Source organism: Cherax quadricarinatus, unplaced genomic scaffold (genome assembly GCF_038502225.1).
Source record: "Cherax quadricarinatus isolate ZL_2023a unplaced genomic scaffold, ASM3850222v1 Contig3549, whole genome shotgun sequence".
NCBI classification, from domain to species: Eukaryota; Metazoa; Arthropoda; class Malacostraca; order Decapoda; family Parastacidae; genus Cherax; species Cherax quadricarinatus.
This window is the reverse complement of record NW_027198575.1, coordinates 28,324-35,892: the sequence shown is the minus strand read 5'-3', so window position 1 is coordinate 35,892 and position 7,569 is coordinate 28,324.

Genomic DNA, 7,569 nt, shown 5'->3' with positions numbered 1-7,569 from the left:
CAGTCGATGGCCTCCACTCCAAACCAACAGATACAGATACTAATGCCGGAAAAAAAATCCCCCCCCAGTACCAACAATACCACCAGTCCGATAACATTCTTCTTTGCAAATATACAGGGTCTAAAGCCAGCAACAAACAACAAAATACCTTTCATCCGTGGACTGCTTGCAGAGGCAAAGGCAATGTTCGCGGCTTTCACTGAGACCCACATAAAGGATCACTTGGACAATGAAATATGGATCCCAGGTTACAACCTATACAGATGTGACAGAGTGAACAGGCAAAAGGGGGGGGGGGTTGGCCTGTACATTGCAGAGTCACTTGTTTGCACAGAACTGCTTAATGCCTCAAATGACGTAGTGGAAGTTTTAGCAGTAAAGGTCGAGAACCAAAACCTAGTCATTGTGGTAGTCTACAAGCCTCCGGATGCAACATCCCAGCAATTCCAGGAACAGCTGTTAAAAATTGACCACTGTCTGGAAAATCTTCCAGCTCCTGCACCCAACATCTTGCTCCTGGGGGATTTCAACTTAAGGCACCTAAAATGGAGGAATATAGCAAATAATATTGTTGCAGTAATAACACCAGGAGGCAGCTCTGATGAAAACTCACACTCACACGAGCTTTTAAATCTCTGCACAAAATTCAATTTAAACCAGCAAATAATAGAGCCTACTAGACTGGAGAATACACTAGACCTCATATTCACTAACAATGATGATCTGATAAGAAATGTCACCATATCAAAAACAATATACTCAGATCACAACATAATTGAGGTTCAGACATGTATGCGAGGAGCCCCAGACCGACAAAATGAGACTAGTCACGAGGGAGCATTCACCAAATTCAACTTCAATAACAAAAACATAAAGTGGGACCAAGTAAACCAAGTCCTAACCGATATAAGCTGGGAAGATATACTAAGCAACACAGACCCAAACTTATGCCTAGAACAGATTAACTCGGTGGCACTCGATGTATGCACAAGGCTTATTCCTCTAAGAAAAAGGAGGAGTAGATGTAAAATAGAAAGAGACAGGCGCTCCCTTTACAGGCGACGGAAAAGAATAACAGAGCGGCTAAAAGAGGTCAATATATCTGAAATGCGCAGGGAGACACTGGTCAGAGAAATAGCAAGCATCGAACTTAAGCTAAAAGAATCCTTTAGGAGTCAGGAATCGCGGGAAGAACTAAAAGCTATAAATGAAATCGAAAGAAACCCAAAGTATTTCTTCTCCTATGCCAAATCAAAATCGAGAACAACGTCCAGTATTGGGCCCCTACTTAAACAAGATGGGTCCTACACAGATGACAGCAAGGAAATGAGTGAGCTACTCAAGTCCCAATATGACTCAGTTTTTAGCAAGCCGCTAACCAGACTGAGAGTCGAAGATCAAAATGAATTTTTTATGAGAGAGCCACAAAATTTGATTAACACAAGCCTATCCGATGTTATCCTGACGCCAAATGACTTCGAACAGGCGATAAATGACATGCCCATGCACTCTGCCCCAGGGCCAGACTCATGGAACTCTGTGTTCATCAAGAACTGCAAGAAGCCCCTATCACGAGCCTTTTCCATCCTATGGAGAGGGAGCATGGACACGGGGGTCGTCCCTCAGTTACTAAAAACAACAGACATAGCCCCACTCCACAAAGGGGGCAGTAAAGCAACAGCAAAGAACTACAGACCAATAGCACTAACATCCCATATCATAAAAATCTTTGAAAGGGTCCTAAGAAGCAAGATCACCACCCATCTAGAAACCCATCAGTTACACAACCCAGGGCAACATGGGTTTAGAACAGGTCGCTCCTGTCTGTCTCAACTACTGGATCACTACGACAAGGTCCTAAATGCACTAGAAGACAAAAAGAATGCAGATGTAATATATACAGACTTTGCAAAAGCCTTCGACAAGTGTGACCATGGCGTAATAGCGCACAAAATGCGCGCTAAAGGAATAACAGGAAAAGTCGGTCGATGGATCTATAATTTCCTCACTAACAGAACACAGAGAGTAGTCGTCAACAGAGTAAAGTCCGAGGCAGCTACGGTGAAAAGCTCTGTTCCACAAGGCACAGTACTAGCTCCCATCTTGTTCCTCATCCTCATATCCGACATAGACAAGGATGTCAGCCACAGCACCGTGTCTTCCTTTGCAGATGACACCCGAATCTGCATGACAGTGTCTTCCATTGCAGACACTGCAAGGCTCCAGGCGGACATCAACCAAATCTTTCAGTGGGCTGCAGAAAACAATATGAAGTTCAACGATGAGAAATTTCAATTACTCAGATATGGTAAACATGAGGAAATTAAATCTTCATCAGAGTACAAAACAAATTCTGGCCACAAAATAGAGCGAAACACCAACGTCAAAGACCTGGGAGTGATTATGTCGGAGGATCTCACCTTCAAGGACCATAACATTGTATCAATCGCATCTGCTAGAAAAATGACAGGATGGATAATGAGAACCTTCAAAACTAGGGAGGCCAAGCCCATGATGACACTCTTCAGGTCACTTGTTCTATCTAGGCTGGAATATTGCTGCACTCTAACAGCACCTTTCAAGGCAGGTGAAATTGCCGACCTAGAAAATGTACAGAGAACTTTCACGGCGCGCATAACGGAGATAAAACACCTCAATTACTGGGAGCGCTTGAGGTTTCTAAACCTGTATTCCCTGGAACGCAGGAGGGAGAGATACATGATTATATACACCTGGAAAATCCTAGAGGGACTAGTACCGAACTTGCACACGAAAATCACTCACTACGAAAGCAAAAGACTTGGCAGACGATGCACCATCCCCCCAATGAAAAGCAGGGGTGTCACTAGCACGTTAAGAGACCATACAATAAGTGTCAGGGGCCCGAGACTGTTCAACTGCCTCCCAGCACACATAAGGGGGATTACCAACAGACCCCTGGCAGTCTTCAAGCTGGCACTGGACAAGCACCTAAAGTCAGTTCCTGATCAGCCGGGCTGTGGCTCGTACGTTGGTTTGCGTGCAGCCAGCAGCAACAGCCTGGTTGATCAGGCGCTGATCCACCAGGAGGCCTGGTCACAGACCGGGCCGCGGGGGCGTTGACCCCCGAAACTCTCTCCAGGTAAACTCCAGGTATCCTGAATCTTCCAGGCTGGAATATTGCTGCACACTAACAGCACCTTTCAAGGCAGGTGAAATTGCTGACCTAGAAAATGTACAGAGAACCTTCACGGCGCGCATAACGGAGATAAAACACCTCAATTACTGGGAGCGCTTGAGGTTCCTAAACCTGTATTCCCTGGAATGCAGGCGGGAGAGATACATGATTATATACACCTGGAAAATCCTAGAGGGACTAGTACCGAACTTGCACACGAATGGAGTTTACCTGGAGAGAGTTTCGGGGGTCAATGCCCCCGCGGCCCGGTCTGTGACCAGGCCTCCTGGTGGATCAGCGCCTGATCAACCAGGCTGTTGCTGCTGGCTGCACGCAAACCAACGTACGAGCCACAGCCCGGCTGATCAGGAACTGACTTTAGGTGCTTGTCCAGTGCCAGCTTGAAGACTGCCAGGGGTCTGTTGGTAATCCCCCTTATGTGTGCTGGGAGGCAGTTGAACAGTCTCGGGCCCCTGACACTTATTGTATGGTCTCTTAACGTGCTAGTGACACCCCTGCTTTTCATTGGGGGGATGGTGCATCGTCTGCCAAGTCTTTTGCTTTCGTAGTGAGTGATTTTCGTGTGCAAGTTCGGTACTAGTCCCTCTAGGATTTTCCAGGTGTATATAATCATGTATCTCTCCCTCCTGCGTTCCAGGGAATACAGGTTTAGAAACCTCAAGCGCTCCCAGTAATTGAGGTGTTTTATCTCCGTTATGCGCGCCGTGAAAGTTCTCTGTACATTTTCTAGGTCGGCAATTTCACCTGCCTTGAAAGGTGCTGTTAGAGTGCAGCAATATTCCAGCCTAGATAGAACAAGTGACCTGAAGAGTGTCATCATGGGCTTGGCCTCCCTAGTTTTGAAGGTTCTCATTATCCATCCTGTCATTTTTCTAGCAGATGCGATTGATACAATGTTATGGTCCTTGAAGGTGAGATCCTCCGACATAATCACTCCCAGGTCTTTGACGTTGGTGTTTCGCTCTATTTTGTGGCCAGAATTTGTTTTGTACTCTGATGAAGATTTAATTTCCTCATGTTTACCATATCTGAGTAATTGAAATTTCTCATCGTTGAACTTCATATTGTTTTCTGCAGCCCACTGAAAGATTTGGTTGATGTCCGCCTGGAGCCTTGCAGTGTCTGCAATGGAAGACACTGTCATGCAGATTCGGGTGTCATCTGCAAAGGAAGACACGGTGCTGTGGCTGACATCCTTGTCTATGTCGGATATGAGGATGAGGAACAAGATGGGAGCTAGTACTGTGCCTTGTGGAACAGAGCTTTTCACCGTAGCTGCCTCGGACTTTACTCTGTTGACGACTACTCTCTGTGTTCTGTTAGTGAGGAAATTATAGATCCATCGACCGACTTTTCCTGTTATTCCTTTAGCGCGCATTTTGTGCGCTATTACGCCATGGTCACACTTGTCGAAGGCTTTTGCAAAGTCTGTATATATTACATCTGCATTCTTTTTGTCTTCTAGTGCATTTAGGACCTTGTCGTAGTGATCCAGTAGTTGAGACAGACAGGAGCGACCTGTTCTAAACCCATGTTGCCCTGGGTTGTGTAACTGATGGGTTTCTAGATGGGTGGTGATCTTGCTTCTTAGGACCCTTTCAAAGATTTTTATGATATGGGATGTTAGTGCTATTGGTCTGTAGTTCTTTGCTGTTGCTTTACTGCCCCCTTTGTGGAGTGGGGCTATGTCTGTTGTTTTTAGTAACTGAGGGACGACCCCCGTGTCCATGCTCCCTCTCCATAGGATGGAAAAGGCTCGTGATAGGGGCTTCTTGCAGTTCTTGATGAACACAGAGTTCCATGAGTCTGGCCCTGGGGCAGAGTGCATGGGCATGTCATTTATCGCCTGTTCGAAGTCATTTGGCGTCAGGATAACATCGGATAGGCTTGTGTTAATCAAATTTTGTGGCTCTCTCATAAAAAATTCATTTTGATCTTCGACTCTCAGTCTGGTTAGCGGCTTGCTAAAAACTGAGTCATATTGGGACTTGAGTAGCTCACTCATTTCCTTGCTGTCATCTGTGTAGGACCCATCTTGTTTAAGTAGGGGCCCAATACTGGGCGTTGTTCTCGATTTTGATTTGGCATAGGAGAAGAAATACTTTGGGTTTCTTTCGATTTCATTTATAGCTTTTAGTTCTTCCCGCGATTCCTGACTCCTAAAGGATTCTTTTAGCTTAAGTTCGATGCTTGCTATTTCTCTGACCAGTGTCTCCCTGCGCATTTCAGATATATTGACCTCTTTTAGCCGCTCTGTTATTCTTTTCCGTCGCCTGTAAAGGGAGCGCCTGTCTCTTTCTATTTTACATCTACTCCTCCTTTTTCTTAGAGGAATAAGCCTTGTGCATACATCGAGTGCCACCGAGTTAATCTGTTCTAGGCATAAGTTTGGGTCTGTGTTGCTTAGTATATCTTCCCAGCTTATATCGGTTAGGACTTGGTTTACTTGGTCCCACTTTATGTTTTTGTTATTGAAGTTGAATTTGGTGAATGCTCCCTCGTGACTAGTCTCATTTTGTCGGTCTGGGGCTCCTCGCATACATGTCTGAACCTCAATTATGTTGTGATCTGAGTATATTGTTTTTGATATGGTGACATTTCTTATCAGATCATCATTGTTAGTGAATATGAGGTCTAGTGTATTCTCCAGTCTAGTAGGCTCTATTATTTGCTGGTTTAAATTGAATTTTGTGCAGAGATTTAAAAGCTCGTGTGAGTGTGAGTTTTCATCAGAGCTGCCTCCTGGTGTTATTACTGCAACAATATTATTTGCTATATTCCTCCATTTTAGGTGCCTTAAGTTGAAATCCCCCAGGAGCAAGATGTTGGGTGCAGGAGCTGGAAGATTTTCCAGACAGTGGTCAATTTTTAACAGCTGTTCCTGGAATTGCTGGGATGTTGCATCCGGAGGCTTGTAGACTACCACAATGACTAGGTTTTGGTTCTCGACCTTTACTGCTAAAACTTCCACTACGTCATTTGAGGCATTAAGCAGTTCTGTGCAAACAAGTGACTCTGCAATGTACAGGCCAACCCCCCCCCCCTTTTGCCTGTTCACTCTGTCACATCTGTATAGGTTGTAACCTGGGATCCATATTTCATTGTCCAAGTGATCCTTTATGTGGGTCTCAGTGAAAGCCGCGAACATTGCCTTTGCCTCTGCAAGCAGTCCACGGATGAAAGGTATTTTGTTGTTTTTTATTTATTTATTTATTTATTTATTTATTTCCAATTTGTGCACACATACAGAGGTACAAAAAAATACAGATAAGAGCAGTATGCCAAAGCCACTTATACTATGCATAGCATTACGGGCTGGCTTAAAATTAACTTAAGATTAACTAAGCAATGATGAAAAGCCACAAGGACTCAGTGATAAAACATTAATGTAAACAGATTACTATAAAGCACAAGTGAGTATTACAAAGACAGGTCATATGGTTGCATTCAGTTAGGTAGTGATTCTGTTAGGTAGTGTATTTAAAAAATAATAAAGTTAGATTGGGTTTTAGGTTTAACATTTATGTGATATAATTGTGAGAAACATTTAAGATATACAATTTATAAGGTTCAGTTATTCAGTATTTATTTGGTTTTGGGTGAGTAAGTGATCTTTGAGAAGAGACTTGAATTTATAAACAGGTAGTGTTTCTTTTATATTTACAGGTAATGAATTCCAGATTTTAGGGCCTTTTATGTGCATTGAGTTTTTGCATAGTGTGAGATGGACACGAGGAACATCAAAGAGTGATCTGTGCCTTGTGTTATGGTCATGTGTTCTGTTGAGGTTGGCAAGGAGATGTTTGAGGGGAGGGTTAATATCAGAGTTAAGTGTTCTATGTATGTAATAGGTGCAGTAATAAGTATGGATGTTTTGTATGGTGAGTAGGTTTAGTGTATTGAATATTGGTGGAGTGTGCTGCCTGTAGTGAGAATTTGTTATCATTCTAACTGCAGCCTTTTGTTGGGTAATTAGTGGTCTGAGATGGTTAATTGTTGTTGAGCCCCATGCACAAATTCCATAGGTGAGATAGGGGTAAATAAGAGAGTGATATAGGGCCAGGAGGGCTGACTGTGGAACATAGTACCGTATCTTCGATAGTATGCCTACAGTCTTGGAAATTTTCTTAGAAATTTGTTGTATATGTGTATGAAATTTGAGTCTATTATCAAGGTGGATTCCTAAGAATTTTCCCTCTGTTAGTTTTGTGATAGGTGATCCGTTTATCATTATGTTAAGAGGGACATCTGTAGCTCTGTTACCAAACTGAATGAAGTAGGTTTTGTCAATGTTTAGTGTAAGTTTGTTAGTCCTCATCCAGGTAGATATTTTCTGTAATTCGGTATTTACAGTATTGGCTAGCGTGACTGGGCTCGGGTGAGAGAAGACG